Source organism: Corvus hawaiiensis, chromosome 3, assembly GCF_020740725.1.
Source record: "Corvus hawaiiensis isolate bCorHaw1 chromosome 3, bCorHaw1.pri.cur, whole genome shotgun sequence".
Classification (NCBI taxonomy): Eukaryota; Metazoa; Chordata; class Aves; order Passeriformes; family Corvidae; genus Corvus; species Corvus hawaiiensis.
Window position 1 is genome coordinate 79330770 of NC_063215.1, and position 16888 is coordinate 79347657.

At 39.2% G+C, this 16888-nt stretch overlaps 1 long non-coding RNA gene across 1 annotated transcript; it reads right to left on the reverse strand.

The window, feature by feature from the left end:
• Window positions 1–880: 880 nt before the first annotated feature.
• LOC125322702 lies at window positions 881–16791 on the reverse strand. The gene is made up of 4 exons (XR_007202182.1): window positions 16721–16791; window positions 16476–16566; window positions 4348–4471; window positions 881–1487 (listed from the first exon to the last, which is right to left on the reverse strand). It is a non-coding gene; the product is annotated as an uncharacterized LOC125322702 (long non-coding RNA).
• Window positions 16792–16888: the final 97 nt, after the last annotated feature.

Genomic DNA, 16888 nt, shown 5'->3' on the forward strand with positions numbered 1-16888 from the left:
ATGAGAACACACAAATTCCACTGTGCAAATACAGCACTGATGCTTTCAGTGCATTCTTCAAGGCAAGACGGTGAGCCTACCTAGTGATCCTCTGCCTTATGGATTTTTGCTTCAGCCAAGGGTAGGAGCACATTCCTCACTTTCTTGATCAAGAGTCCCACAACAGATCCAGGCTTTGGGTCCCAGTGCAAAATCCTAACTCCAGGGGAAATAAAACAAAACCAAAAAAGGTAATGGAACTGATTATAAGCACCCAAATTACACCACTGTCAGGATTACCAAACACGTTAAGATTTCCAACAATAGAAGCTCCCCTTCATTTGTTTGTACTCACTCTACATTTTTTACTATTTTTGCTCTGAATTAGTTCAAATTCAGAAATTGCAAGATATGTAAGGATTAAAAAAATAAATTTAAGAAACCCACAACACATACCACTGGAAATTGCAGGTAAGTTCTTTCAATACTCAACTTTCATGGTGAACATCAAAGATGAGCAATATTCCTTTTTCCTGAGACTGATTCTGAAGCATTGTCACAATATATCTGAAGGCAGTGGGATGCAGCCAAGTGTTTTCAAGAAAGTACTTTCGTGGGTCCACCTAATCTTGAGGCTGAGATCTTTCCAAATGGCATCCTGCATAAATTTCCCTTTTTTTTTCTTTCTCAAAAAGAAATTTCCTACAGCTGAATCATAGGATTCTAAATGGAGTCTGCCACCTGCCTAAGCTATGAGAAGTCTGGCTCTTTCCATACTAGTGTGACAGAGTCATCTCACAGATGGGAGGTGTATCCCCACGGACAGCACTGAACTGAGAGAGAATCTGAAAAAAAATTTTGTTTTGTGAGTTTGATGTACGGGCTTATAGTATTTGTCTTTGGTGCCTAAACAACTGAATTAGATGTAAAACACAAAAATTCTCTCTACTCACAGATGCCTTAATTTCTGCTGAGAGAAAGACATAGAGCTCGTAGCAGACAGAAATGTGCAAGTGCTGAAGCCACAATTATCAGTAAGTGCTTAGAGGTCTACCATATGTCCTTAGACAAGTTTCTCGAATGACAGGTCTACAAAAATCCCCAACAAAACAGGTCTGCAAGTTTTCTCAAGTTATGGGTGATGCACGCTTTTTCCTTCTCATGTACAGAAGCAATGTTCAAATTCATAGTTCAGATTCATTAGCACAGTCCTATTAGGACTCCCCGGCCAATCTAGTTTCCAGAAATATCCTTCAGACACTTAACCTTCATTAATTAATTGATGAGGGAACCTGAGCCCACCTCTAGACATAAAGATTTACTACCTTGGGCACGGAACTCCTGTAAGGCTTAAGTGTCATAACAGAACGGCTGTGAGATGCTGGGAGAATAAAACAGAACATCATTCCTCCCTCTTACACAAATCAACTCCAGATTTCTTCACAAATCATCAAGAGGTTCATGGTTGTTCTTCAGGCAAACAGCTTCCAATATCAATAAGTGCTGTCCTAGGAAGGAGGAAAGTGGATTTGTGAGAGTTTTATTCTCCAAGCACAGTATTTTTTCTTATCCTGCTTTCTTCTGCTTGAATTTCTCCATACAAAGGAGGAAGGGCAGAAGAAGAGGCTTCTCTTTGACAGCTATTTTCTTACCTGTTACTTTTGCCAGCAGAATCTTCACACTTTATAGATACAAAGTGATTATTTGAAAGGCAAAAGATGATATAGGCAAAAGTTACAGACTTATTTGAAGGAGAACAGAGTAAACTGAGGAGACTATACTGTTATTTCAATAACTATTCCCTGTTTCAGAACACAATAATTTGCCTCCATTCCATTTCTGACATTTTTAAAGCAATAGCCGTTGCTAATTTGTTTGTCAAGCATTTTCTTTGTCAAAATGTGAGAATTTTTCTTTTCAAAGCTATTGAATACAGGAATTAAATAAATGGAGTTTACAGAAACCTCAAGCATTATTTCTTCTTAAAGATCATTTAGTGTTCCTAAACTGTGTGGACTGAATTTGTTATTAAGTTTGCAAATATAAATGCTCGTAAGTTGAGTATTAATTACATAATCTAATTTGGGAGCATTCAAAAAGTTCATTACTGAACCAGCTATTTTAGCTTTTTTCATTTGTCAAAAAAAAAAACCAAAACAAAAAGCCAAAGCTGGAAACTAATCAATTAACATTTTGTGGTATTTGTCTGAGGAAGATAAAAGGGCTTGTTTTGTTCTTTAAACACTGCCTTAGTCACTTTACTAGAGTGATTGTTAAGAATAATGTCATCTGAATAAGAGTAATGATCTAAAAAGACACTGAAATGAGACAAAAGAAGTTTTAATTTAATGTCAACTTTTGATACAGATTTTTTTTCTGCCTCTTATCTAAAAAGTTTAACAAACAGAACCAGGGTAAAACTTGACCATAATGCTGCTCACCCTGGGCTGGCCGTGTTCATACTGTTGAGATTTCATCCAACACAGCATGGCAACTCATCCCACAATGCCTGGCAAGTCTTTGGGAAGGTGTTAGTTAGCCTTGGAGGAAAACTGTCCCTAGGCTCTTCTGAACAGCACTGCCACTGGGATGCACTCCCTGGCACTGGTGAATTTCTCAGTGCACATGTAATTCCCAGGAGTTTGATCAGACCATGGGACAGTTCTATCAGTAAGTGGCCCTTTAGTGGGCAGTAACGATTTTTCCTTTCTTCCTCTTATCATCTGCTACATCTATTTGGGCCATCATATCACTGGCAAAAGTAATCTCTCCCTATTAGGTGTAAACCATCTATTACAGGGGAGATCACAGCTTTAATTTGAAGCTATTACATAGTATATTAATTAGAGTAGCAACAGAGAGATTGCCAAAATATAGAAAAGTCTGATAAAAGAAAAGGAAATCTGTGTCTCCCCACACAAATATCTATATATACATATTTCTGTAAGTGTGAATCTGTCAGTATGTTAATATACAGTAGATATGTGTATATATATTTTTAAATATACCATTTAAAGGGTTGTGCATTACTACATCCCTCTGCCAGCAGAATTAAGATAACAATCTATTACACAGCTTTTTGACAGAAATGTTATAGTTAATTAGATAAGCTTATTCTTGCATTATGAATGGCTCCTCCAAAAACCTGGACATAGGCATATATAACATTTCACTCAAAATTGACAGTATTTCACAGAGAAAACAAAGATAGCTATTCTCTGATAATATTTTAAATTGTGTTTTAAGATCAGTTCATACCATATCATTTAAATTATAGCACCAAAACACCCTACTTAATGAGGGATTAAGTTAAGAATAGAGATGAAGGACAGCACAAGAAAAATAGAGCCCATGCCTGAGACAGGGGTTTTAATGGCTACATCTTGGCAGTGAATTTCTCTCTAACACTGGTAGCTGTACACAAAACAAGAAAGGTAGTTAAGGAAACAGCAAAGGATAACAGTACATGCACAAAGAGGGACCTTGCACAGCAGTGCGAGACAAAGAAAATCAACCTCATAAACTGGAAACCAGGAATTCAGAAACCTAAAAATATTTTATCTTTTCTTCTAGTAATCATAGTTCCAAGTAAAACTGGATGAAAGAGCCACGAAATATGCAAAGTAGCTGTCTAATCACACTTCAAAATGACAATCTACAAATACTCCAGACTTCTTTTGGATTTACCAGCTCCATCAAGAATGTGCATTTATTACCAGCTGCCAACATTTCCAGGAACAAATGTATTAAATAGATATTACAGCATGTGGCAGAATTTCCTCAACTGATGGTAAAATATGTGACTTTGCAAACTGATACAGAGCCTCCTCCCTTGGTCCAGGCAAAGGAGCAAAAAATAAATGATTGAGCCAAACACTTATTAAGGCCCTTCAGACCTGATTAAAGTCAAATTGCAGGAAACATTTACTTTAATATAAAATATGCACAGCAACACAACCTTAATTAGGCACACACGTTTCTCAAGATATCAATAAATGTTTCCTTTTTGATAGGTCTGATTTAATAGACTGTAATAACGGGAATGTTTCTGAAACATCGTTCAAGGAAGTGAAAGAAATAAACAAGCTCAAACATTTAAAACTCAACACCAATTAGCAGACCATTCTTTTCAAAAGAAATCTGAATTTCAAGTTTATTTAACTTCAGTCAAACACAATAAGGGCTTTGTTTTTAGAATAATTGGGTTTGAGGGTTGAGAACAGCTTCTGGGTGTTGGTATCTTCATTCACAGAAGGCTACATTAGCAGCAAAATGTGTTGGATGCTTTAAGTTTTAGCAGTGAATTAGAAAATGAATGTAAAGACAGATCTCCCCATCTAAAGAGGTGGTGTGTCTGTTTGTTCTTACCTTTGGCATGAAACAGAAACTGAGAGGTCGGAAATGGGATCTTGCCTTGTGCAGCTGCCTGGTGACGGCACTATGTTCAGCTTGACCATGTGAGTTCTCACCTGGGTTTGGCACCTTAGGGAACCTTGAAGCAAGAAATGCACAGCACATACTTTTAGCAACTTCAAGCAAAGCAAAGACTTGTGTGTCCATTCACAGAGGCACTTGCACTCCCTTTTGGCCATCTACACCACAGAAAAGTGCTGCAGTTTGCTTAAAACTCCAAGAACAATACTGCAATATCTCTTCTGATAAAGGTTTCTGCTCCAGTTCCGACAGAGAGTGTTTGATTTGTGTTGAACAGTGCCTTGCTGGTTGGATTTCAGAGGTGGTGACAGAAAGAAAAACTGTCACAAGGAAAGACCTGCAGGAAGAAATGAGGACCTACTGTGTCTCCAAGCACAGGAGAGGGTTTGGGGGAAGGTTTGTGTCTGAAGCCAGTAAAGGGTGTGAAATAAAGTAGTGACCTTAAATCTCACATCATACTATGGCTGTTCTGTGAAGAAGCCCAGGGCTGCAGAATGAGATCTCTTCACTCTAAAATTATTTTCTTGCCAGCAAGGAAGAGGGGAATGAGCATTCCTACATGAGTGAAACCTGTGAGAACTGTGCTGATATTATTTATTTTCTCAGAATGGTTTCCTGAGTATCAGTGGGTTCAGCTTTCCTGCATGAAAGTAAATGGCCTCAGTTATCGTGCTGTCATGGGATGTGAAGCAAATAATTACCTTTGTTCAGGTTCTTATAATTCGGAAGAAAGAATATTTGAGCATAAATTGAATAGTGGATTTTTAATGCAGTCAGTTCATGAAACCAGGTAACACAATTTTTTAAACTAGAAAGAAGATTCAAGCCCACCTGACTTCAATGAATAACTTGATATAGTGATGCCAAGATTTCATTCCTAATTTTCCAGAACAATGATTAAAATTACAATATCCCCTTGAAAAGGGCTATTCTTAAAAAAATAGAAAAAGAAAAAAAAATATTTTTAATTCCAAATATTGTATTTGGAAGGTTTTAAAATTGTGTCTCATAAACAGTGTCTGATATGTACCAGAAAAAGGAGAGATTTCATCTGTATTATTGTTTCTGTCATATCAGATATTTAAACATGCTGCAATAAAAGACCCCAGAATAAGCAGCAGTAGAAATCATAGAACTTAAAACACCAGAAAACTTCACAACATCATTAACTGCAAATAAACTGAGTCTCAAACTCGGCATTTTGTATTTCTCAACATGACTACCTTTTTTTAAAAGACATAAAATCAAAAGCATAAAACACTTTCTAAAAAGTTAGCAAATATGCAGATATTAACTGTGACATTCAAATGTATTATCAAAGAAGATAATTGATTTTTTTGTGTATACTGCTATATTACTGATGACACCACATCAAAAAACCCTACATTTTAGCAATGGGTTTGCTGCATTAAGTCAGTGTAAGTGCCCACCAGGCTGTCACAATGTGCCCAGTGAAAGAGACTGGATACTGCATGATATCCTAGCAGGTAGCCTCTTTTAAATAATTTGTACGTGGTGCTGAATTACGTGCATAATTCCCTCCAATCCACTAGAATGCTGGAGTGGCCAATGCATAATGGGGCCTTTGATGATGAAGAAGAATAGTGGAAGAAAGATGCTCTAACTTAGGTACTTCTCACTCCTGATCTCTATCCTTCACAAATCTTGGGGGAACAAAGGCTCTGTTGATGGAAAGCTTGTTTTCTCAAAGGTAAATGGAATAAAAGGAACATGCAAAGAAGACATTCCCCAGGATGAGAAAGTACAAAGGTTTCTTCTGCATCTTCCCTTGCCACCACCTCAAACTGGTCAGGTCTTCCAAAATTTAAAAACCACTGAAATGACTTTAATCACTTCTCAGAGAAAACCTCTGTCTCAGCAGATGGGAGTTAGATTTTTTTTTTATTTGCTGCCAGAAAAACCTAAGTATTCATTGGTATCTGTGATTCACCTAAGGAAAAACACAGCGAACTGCAAACAGAAAGAAAGGAGCAAACTAATGCTGTGGGTGCCAGATCACCTGCAGAAGAAAGCCTTTCCCGAAAGAAGGAGGGAAACGTTCAGCAGTGCCTATGGGAATCAGGAGCTATAGAGAGAAGGAAATTACTTAGCAGAGAGCTTTGGTGCCTCTCAACAGCAGCAGCAGCAAAAATGTAACATGAAAGTAGAAAAATGCAAAGAACTGAAGCAAAGAACAAAATGAACCCAAGAGGAATTCAGAGGGTGGTGGCGAAGGGCACTTGTCGTGAATGGGACAGAGCAGCCACAGTAAGGAGGTGATAAACAGAGTGCCAGAGGCATGACGGCATGTGCTGTGGAAAATAAAGTTTGTAACTGCAGACATTTTAAGAATGCATTCATTCACTGAATACAGTGCAAAGCACACAAGCACACAATGTCTGGAGGGCCAGAGAACTGTTCCTCCCTGAAAAGTTGAACGGCTTTTCTTTAAAAGTTACTTTATTTTGTTGTATTGGACCATGCTCTGATACACATCACTGAAACTTTCACCCTGTTTTGCTTCTGTTGTGCTGACTAGAAAAGTTCTATGACTTTCCATATGATTTTTTTTACCTGTGCTTCTATTACTAGCAAATCTGTAAATAAACTCCTTGAGACTGAGTATTGCATATAGATTCAGAGAGGTCACTAAAAGCAAGGGTAACCCTCTATCCTCTGCTACTGCTTTGCTTATAAATTGCATAGATAATCTACTAGACTACTGTTCTCCCACCTACAAAGGCCGTGTTTCCTTCCTTTTCTAATGCTTCTGTTCCTTCTTCTGGCCCTGTAATACACATCTCATCCTCAAGTTCCTTTTTTCTCCTTACCTTAATTTTCCACTGCCATGCTTGCCTCGAAAATAGATGTACCTTAGCCTCAGCTTTCCTTAACTTGAATTTACTACTTCTTCAGAGCTCAACTCCTCACCTCCCTTCTGCCTCTCAGTTTCAGATGATATCTTTAAAGCCTCTCAGGTGGCCACATCTTCCTTATTCCCTTCACCTGCTTCTCCAACTTCAAACACATAATGCAGACAATTAAATCTACTCAGTTTACTGTTCTTTCCATATGTCTCACAACTCCTGACTTTCTAAGCTTTCTGCATCATTTCTTTCCTGCCTAATTACCCAGGCTTTTTCTGGGAAGCCACTCTCCCTGAGCTGTTGGTTCGGTCAGCTTCCATGTGCTACGTCCCCTTGTCCTGCATTAAAATCCACCCTTTTCTCATGGCTGATACAATTGAAGCATATATTTTGATACAAACAATGTTATAGTATTTCCACTTTCTATTTTGCTGTGTTGTGCAGACACACAAAGGTTTCAATTAACCTGTAAGCTTGTCAGGACAAGGATCTTTCTTGCATAAACTATAAAGGACCTTTTAAGCACATAACAAATACAGAGATTTTGGCACCATCTTATTTCCAGAGGCCTTATTTTGTGGAAAGTAGAGCTCAGTGCTTCCTCTCCTCCCCCATGTTCTCTTTGCTGTCTCTCCGATCCATTTGGATCTCCAGGCATAAACACGATTTCACCAGAGTTGTTTTGCAGTTCTGTAAAATTGCATCAGACCCAAAGAAATGTAGAGGTTTCTGGGGTAACTGTTTCTGCCTGTTACAGTAATACAGCCTGCTGGCTGCTGTGCTGTAGCACACCACAAATTTAAGTCCACATCTTACCCCAGATACCTCTACTACAGAGTATAGGTAGTGGAAAAGTAAGGAGTACAAATTAGGAGAAATATATGGCTCGTGTCATCCTTCCACAAATGTTTATCTTTCCTACAATTAAAATTACATTTTACCATCTTCATTCATTTGTTGTGTGTTTCTCAACTAAATCTTGTTACAAAACTCTGTATCACAGACCAGAGGAACAATTAAACTGAGTTATGTCAGTCATGTTGTGAAATGGCACCTTCGCTCTCAGTCTTTCATTCCACTATTCAGTAAAGTCTGTATCTTGCTCTACTGAATACCGAGAGAAGGAATTCAGTACAGCATCTACATAAGCAAGGCTTAGAGGTGTAGTTGGTATAAAGATATTACAGAGCATTGTAAAATGAAGGCATAATTTAAATAACTTAGAACATTTCTTTCAAGGCATACATCACACTTAAACAATCAATTTTTTCTGCCAATATTTTTGCAAAAAGTTGAATTGCTTATTATTGCAGCCTCTTCCCTGCATCAAATGGAATCCTGATCCCATATTCAGTTTCTCTGGTTTTTCAACCACATTGCTCCAATATCCCTCCCAACCACATACACATTACTGCATAAGAACAGATGGAGTTTATGCACAACTGGCTTTTTTTTTTCCTATAACGAATGGAAACAACCAGCCAGACAAGACAAAAATTTGCTGAAATTCTGAATTCTTTCTGCAAGTTTAAAGATTTTATAAGTTATCATTCATTGATTATATAGCATCCATGCTCACAAGCATCTGTTGGTTGCATATGGGAGTTAGATAAACTCCTTTTCTTATACTACTGTGGAAAATAAGACACAACTTGATCACAAGAGAAATGCTGCAGCAGCTGTTTGCAGGATGAGCTCTCTGCCCCCCTCTGAACTGGGGCAGAAGCAACCAGTAAGAGAGGATGTACCATATCACGCACGCCAAGAACTCAGGGACAGATATGATAAAGCCAAATTTTCCCATCTGGGTAGAAACAAGGGGAGTTACGGCTGAGATCCAGCTCTGGCAACTTACAGAAAGATTATGAGCGGTTCATAATAAGCAGGAGTTTTTCTGGCAGCTGTTTCGTATGTTTATGCAGATAATCTATCCATTTGGAAAAACTGCAGACCAGGTATATGTAAGGCTCCTGAAACTCATGGATTTATTCCTAATCATTGGGAGATGTGCTTATACATCACAGATCTTCATTAGCAGAATTTTAGCCTTCAGATTTCTGCCTCCAGCCTCAGCTGCTTGTTTCAGTCCATTCAGCTCTCTGAACACTGGAAAAGATTAATAAATCCTGGCTTATACTCTTTCCTTTTCCTGACTATCAAAAGTTCAAACCTAACCATTAAACATGTAACATTTACTTAATGGCATGCTTTGTTAAGGAATACTGTTCAGTCCTTTTGAATATGCCAAAAACTCAGGAAAACAACTTAGAAAAATTTAGGAAAATTACTCTGACTCATTCAGTTTGTTTCCTTTTTTCTACCGTGATGAAACACTGAGCTGTAGGAATGGAGGCTTCCAGGAAGCACTAGGGAATTCTTGTCACCATTAAATATATCACTACATTGAACTATTTTTTTTTCCCCAGGGTTAGAATTACCAGTCTTTTAGGTTGCTCTCCCTAATGGTGAAAGAGAGGAACATGCTAAAGAAATAATAGCAAAGTCAAGAAAATATCTATCACTGGAAAAAAAAAAAATCCCACTACTCCAAACAGCAGAAAGACAGCCAGCCATTAATTTAAATCAATAAAAGAGCTGGGTTCACTTGTCTTCACTCTGGTTTTCTGTGCTGAGTTGGGAGCACATTCCTGCAGTTCAAAACTTGGCACATTTTTCCCTTTCTCATCTATGCTGCCTCCTTCAGATATCTTCTCATTTCTACTCTTTTCTGACCCTAGTCTCGGCTTCAAACTTTCTAAGTATCCCATCTTTTTTTAAAAAAACTTTTCTTATATGAATTTCCAGCCATCTCAATTAAAACAATAAAGTTAAATCCACATGGACTGGTTTTTAACCAGCAGTTAAAGTTCACTATTTCTGTTTCAGACCTGAAATTCAAAAACATTTTTCCAAAAATATCATTTGGTCTAGTAAAAGAGATTTATTTCCTCTCTCTTGAAAGGAGCTATTCTTTTGTGAACAGTACCACCAGTGTGCTCTCTGGTGCACAGCTTTTCTATGTTGTTTTCCTGTGCTATATATTGTATTTCTCTGATTTACATTGTGTATTACTCAAAATCAACACCTTGAGTATTATAAGAATTTTATCAAAGATGCTCCACAAATAACAGTGCTATAGGAGATCAGTGCCAATTTTGTTAATGCTTTGCTAAAATTCGGTACAGCATTTTGTTAATTAATTGTATGATAATGGCTACTTTACGACTAGCCTGATCCAAAAAAGCACATTCAGAGTTTGTATCTAGATTTTAGAAAAACCCCAAAGTTCAAGGCAAACTCCAAAGTCAGGGTTCAGGTTTGTATTTTCACACTCCCCCCAGCACACTGTAGCTCCTACAATGCAGTACAGACAGGATTAATGGCTTCATTTCTAGCCAATTTGTTTTCTAATTCCATCTGGCTTTGTTTTATACTTTCACAATCCAGTGACTTTGTTGACACTGCAAGACAGGAGTAAGTCACATACACCATGTTGTGTTTGGATGCTGCAGTATATTACAGAATTCAGACAGAAATAGAAAACGGCAAAGCATGTGCAAAAGTAATCTCATAACTTTGCCAAGGCATTCTGGGTTTCTCCTAGGCTGGATAGTGTTTTACTCAAACTATTGCAGAATATTCATCAGTATTTTTTGTTTTAAATAGTGAACATGGTCTGCTTAAAATAATGTGCCTGTTTCAATATAAACAAACCACAGCCTCTATACCTTCTACATTTAATCCATTGTAGCATGTAAGGGAGATGGAGAGAGATTGAAGAAAATTTGCTCAGCTTCTGTTTCTTGACTTCCAAGAACTTCCAAGGTCTTTTACAAATGAATGAGGAAAAAAAAAAAAAGTCTTTGTATGTAGAATCTGCTGGGTGCTAATTTGACATGGCAATGAGATGAAAGTTGGATTCATGCTAGTTTCAACATCAGAGGATTGGAATGCAGCCTACTTAGCATAGAAGTCAAACAATTCACTGGCAATAGATTGCTTTCCACTTCTAGATCTGCTAAATAAATAGAAAACTAATTAACAGTGTAGTGTGGCAGATGTAGCAGGCTTGAATTTCATTAGAGCACTGGCTGAGAATTGAAAGAATCACGAAGTCTTTGTATGTCCTAGTGTGTAATGAATCCTTCTTACTGTCTTTTCCATGGGACAGACAAGATATAATTTGTGTGCCCTCTGCATAAGAATTTCCTGATACATTTCCACGTAAAATAAGAATCAAAGTATAAGCCCTTGAAATTATGCAAGTATTCATTTCATTTCCCAAAAAATAGCTTTGGTTCCATAACAGCAGCATCACGTTTCTTTGCCTTGTGCATTTTGGTTCAGCTACTTAAAGCTTATTAAATATGTTTTTCACAGGGTATTTTTCTGTTTCATTATCTATGCTTCTTTTTCCCTGATTAAAAGTGATAATAGGTTGTATTTCCTGCAGTGTTAATAATAGGGATCACACAAAGGAATATCTATACTCACATTCTGAAAAGGAAAAAAAGTTAAAGCATTTATTTTTAGACTTTTCCCCATAAACACACATTAAACTGAACTTCCTATATCCAGAATTGCATAACCAGATTTGGCAGTATTAATTAACAATAAAAGTAGTGTTTTGCCCCATAAGAATCAATAAGATAATTATGTTACTTAGGAAATGGTAGTCATATGATTTTGCTTTCAGTGCATAATGAATAACATTAAGTTCTGTGCAACAAAAAGGTTTTACAGACCTAACCAAGCCCCAGGACCTGTCTGAAATCCTTCCAGGAAAGCCTGTTTGAAGCAGACATGCTTTTGGGCTGGCATGCAAGAAATACCAGGACCATTTCTATATTTTAATATTTGGATATTGGAACACTTCTGCCACACTCCACATAGCTTCATTCCTAGGCAAAAAATGAATTAAATGTCTTTCAAGTGTCCATTATAAAGCTAAGTGCTGTACATAAATATGCATGAGAGGTCATTATTGCCAAGAGATGATTCTTAAGAGGTTCAAGTGTCTCTTACTAAGATTTTCCTCCTTGCTCTATGGCAGTGAAGTGAGTATTCAAAGGTGTAGTTGCATCTCTAGAATCTGATTTCAGTGTTTTGGCTTCTGCCCCTCCTGTTTTCTTGCAGAGACTCCCAGTGATCAAACATACACTCCCAGGCATCCCCAACAGTGGGCTGGAAAATTGCAGGGATGGAAGTACATCTTAGGGTTTACCTGCACTAGGGCCCTAGCTGGGATCTCTATCAGGGCAATCCCTGCCAGCAGACAGGGGGTCAAATGCACTCTGCAGCCTTTGCTTTCAGTCTCAGCAGAAGCCAGCTCCAGAGTTAAGGAAATGTCTCAGATCCTCCTCCTTTCTGCAGCGTGCAGCTGCTAGCCTGCTGCACCCCGCAGCCCCTGGAGCATGCAGGCAGTGTCCGTCCTGCTCTCAGCTGCTGCAGGAGTGGGCACGACTGCCATGCTCACCCCCACCTTCCCTAACAATGGGAAAGTGCGGCAATGGGCAAGGCGTGGAAAGTGAAGGAGCAATCGTGGGTGTGATAACAAGGCTGAGGAATGCAAACATATACTCCAGGTAACTTTGCATTTCAGTCTATTCTTTGACAAGGTAAAATCCAGAAAAGATCACGCACTAAGTGTATTTAGACACGACTACAGCCTGCTGGGGGTTTTTCCAGCATTGCTAAACTCTTACATTTCCAGCAATTACTGTGGGAGCTGCATAAAGCCAGCGTCTGACTCCAAATCCCAGGGTAGACTCCTACCAAACGCTATTTTCAGCAGTTCTGTTGTAGGCACAGGATACCTACAGTGGCAGCAGCTGCACTTGTCAGATGCCACATTTATTGTGTATTCCCCCCTCCCTTTGTGTTTTTTTCCACAGTTCTTCCAGTGGGGATTTTGGCTCTCTCACATGCATATTAGCTTGGTATTATGTCATTCTTCCAACTGCACAAACCTTTCCAAAATGCTTGTCAAACCTGCAACTTGTTGCGGTGTTTTGTCATTTTTGGTTTGGTTTGGGGTTTTTCTTTCTGAAAACGTGTGGGTAGAAATACAAAACATGTATTCCCAGCCTTTACTCGTATGCAACAGGAAAGCCTGTGGTCTTCTCAGCACAGGGTAGCCTGGAGAAGGTGACTACATGATCCCTAGATGTTGTTGCTCCTTTTCCATCAAGTCAGTCACATCCTCTGTTACAGATGGCTGGCTTGTAGATAACCCAAAGAGCAAAATAGGTCATTCACTCCTGATCATAAGGCTAATTTATTCCCATGCCTCCCCCAAATCTCAGTTTCTACCATACAACATGATTAAAATGAAAACCTGTAATTATTTCTGTTTCAGTTTTTTGTTTATAATTTCAACTGCTTTTAGTAAGCTGGTCTGTATCCCCTCAGTACATCTAATTCCAGAGCCATGGTTCAACTTCAGAGTATATTGGTTCTTGCTCTCTGGTTAATGCATCCATTTCTTGAGTTATTGCCTTTGCATTGATCTCTATTGATTCAGTTAAAAGACCTTATCCATGTTTCCATTTGTGTGAGGGAGACGTGCTTGCATTATTGCACCTTTAATGTCAGGGTTATCTCTCCTGTCATAGCCTTCATCTGCAACGTATTTTACTGATTATTTTTCATGAGTAATCCTCAGCAGAGACTGCCTAAGAGATGGAACAATAGATGTGTCTGACGCTCGTCAGGATTTTGCACTTAGCTAATGAACACACCCATGCAACGTGCGGCACTGCTGGCTTGGACCTACTCTTCAGTGCTAAGGAAGGCTGTCACCAAACCAGTAAATCCATCCAGGGCATGGAAGGAACAATAAGCAAAAGCATGCACGTTCATCCAACAAAATTAAAACTGCAGTAAAGATTTGATAACATCATCTGAGAACAGCAAGGGAAAGAGCAGAAGAATGGCTGGCAGAAAGTTCCCTGCTCTTTTGCAGCCAGATGTTAAGTGGAGGCTGTGTGCTCAGACAAGAAGCTGTTTGGAAACAAGGGAAATGACATAGCGTCAGGAGGTTCACTTCCTCACACTAAAGCAGCCTGATTTCCAAAATAACCCCAGCCCTTTGCTAATGAAAATGTTGCAAATGCAGCGAAAGTACAAATAGATGATTTTTTGCTAGCTCAGCAAAAAGAAAAAAAAAGAAGAAAAGAAAAAAAAAAAAAGATTGGTTTTTCCTCTCAGCTAGAATCACCAAGGTTTGTGCTCTAGGACTGCAGCGTTTGCTTGTCAGGTTATAGGGAGGACCTGTTAGAGGGGAGGACAAACTCCAGCAAGGTGGCTCTGTTTCCAAAATGATCTTTGGACAGCCTGGGAGCTCATGCCCAAACCCTTACTGCATTTTAGGGAAATGAAATTCTGATTCCCAAAAATAAAAAGGAGAAATGAATCTGACCAGCTTTACATTGATTTAGTTTTCTGCCAGTCTGTGGCATGTTTCAAACACCAGCTCAGCTGCCTTTTAAAAAGAAAATCAGAGCTGGGGTGAATGATGGCTCAGCAGCTGGGTTTGCCTGATAAATACTCATTAGATGCATCAGCCTCCAAGAACCTCAAAGTCGAACAATATCTGGAATTTTAAGCTTCCTCTTTCCCCACCATCTTCCAGCTTCCCCCTGACAAACAATTAATTTTAAAACAATATGTCCCTAATCCTATCACCGTTCTATATGGTCACCAAATCACAAGATGAAACAGGTCCTCCGGGGAAAACTCATGTCCCTGCATTGTCAGTAATGAATAGAATTATTTCATGCTTCGCAATGCCCTTGAGGGGGAGTCATACCAATTAACATAACCGGGCTTTTCTTATTACATGATTGAAATTAATGAGAAGAGAGAAAAAAGGGGAAAAAAGGAAGATGGTATGGAGCAGTGTTTTATAATGCATTTTGATCATAAGTTGAGGATGCATGACTGTCTTAACAAAGCCCAGCCCCTGAGAGGTAAAAGTTGTCTCAGTACTAAGAAATTCGGGCTGGTTTTGTCCATGTAAGTCCATCAGGACTAAACCCTGTTTCAAAATAAGTTTTGTGTAATACTCAAGTATAGGACGGGCCCTGTGTTTACACACGATGTGTTATTGCCCGAGTTCCCTAGGGGTAAAGATCTCCTACAAGAGCAGCCCGCATCTTCTGAGGAAAGTATGAAGTCGTTACTGCAAATGTCTACACTGTGTGGAAGAGGGAGCTTTGCAGCCATAGCAAAGCAGCTCTGGCATTCCTTCATTTCTTGCTATCTACACACAGAAATACAAAAATAATTGCTTTGAAAATAGGTAAATGCCAACAGCAGTTAGGTTGGATGTTAGGATCCCTTATTTGCTTTGTCACAGCTGGGAGTTAGTAAAGATTTTGCCAATTCTTTGCAGGGCTAGATTCATGAAAACGTGCATGAGAATGCAGCTGGCATCTCATGGTCTCCCTTGTAGCTTGGTCTACATATCATTTATAGTAACAGCTTAACAATACCAGTTTGAAATACATAGAGACATTGATATAGTAAAATTCCTGCATTAAGGGAAGTATTTCTCCCAGGGGAAGGCAAGCTACTCGCAGCAGCTCGCTGTAGGCATCTACCTTCAGTGTCTAACTGGGATTGCCCGGCTGCCTCCACTGACACAGAAGCATTCTGTGATCAGCTCAGGGGCCAGGGTATCAGCCTTTCCTCTCTGTTCATACAGGGGCTGCAGAAAATGTCATTACCTCCTTTTCGTACCAAGGTCCTGAAGATGATTCTTCAGAAACTCCTCTGTTAACTGCACTCCATTACCTCCCCTCTGAAACTCACCCACTATCATTTCCCCACCAGCTAAATAATTTTCTGTCTCAGAGTTCCCTTTTTAATTCTCAGGTCATCCAGTTTCACCAGGCATCTACATTTCCTGAGCAGGAGAACTAAGTATTTCCTTTATCTAGGACATAAAATTCAATTTAATCAAAGAAAGATATCAGTCAATCTGGCATAATCTACTGCAGTAAGCTGAAATCTAGCATTTTCTTTCAATTTCTCCTACCTCCATGTATCTGAATATTCTTCCATTCAAAAATTCTAGAGCTCTACATGCCCTTAAGGCTGCCCATTTTCCCTTACTTACCGCCCTTCTGCCTCCCTCCTTCTTCAGATGAATGCGGGAACCCAAAACTTCAATATTAACATGTTCAATCTTACCCACTTTCCATGTCATGCTGAAATATGAACATCAGCAGAAGGGCACCTGGGCCATGCAGGACAGTCTTGCTGAGCCCAGGTCTTGTTCTCTCTGTGAACGAATTGCAACACAAAAATTAGAAAAGCTTTCCTTAGGAGGAATCCAAAAGACCTCGTTCAAGAAGGACTCACAGAGGAGATCTCCAGGAAGGGAGGGCAAGCTTTGAACTCAATGTCCCCATATCCCAGCCACACGCTCTGATCACCTTCATGACAGGAGATTGCAACAAGTCAGCTGAAAGGTGTGCCTGCAGCCCAGCTCCAGCTGTGCTCCTGTTCCACAGCAAACACTGCACAGAAAGAGCTGCTGAGCCACCTTGTGTCACTGGGGATCTGCAGCACTTCTTGTAGGGTAACCACCAGCTTAGTATGAA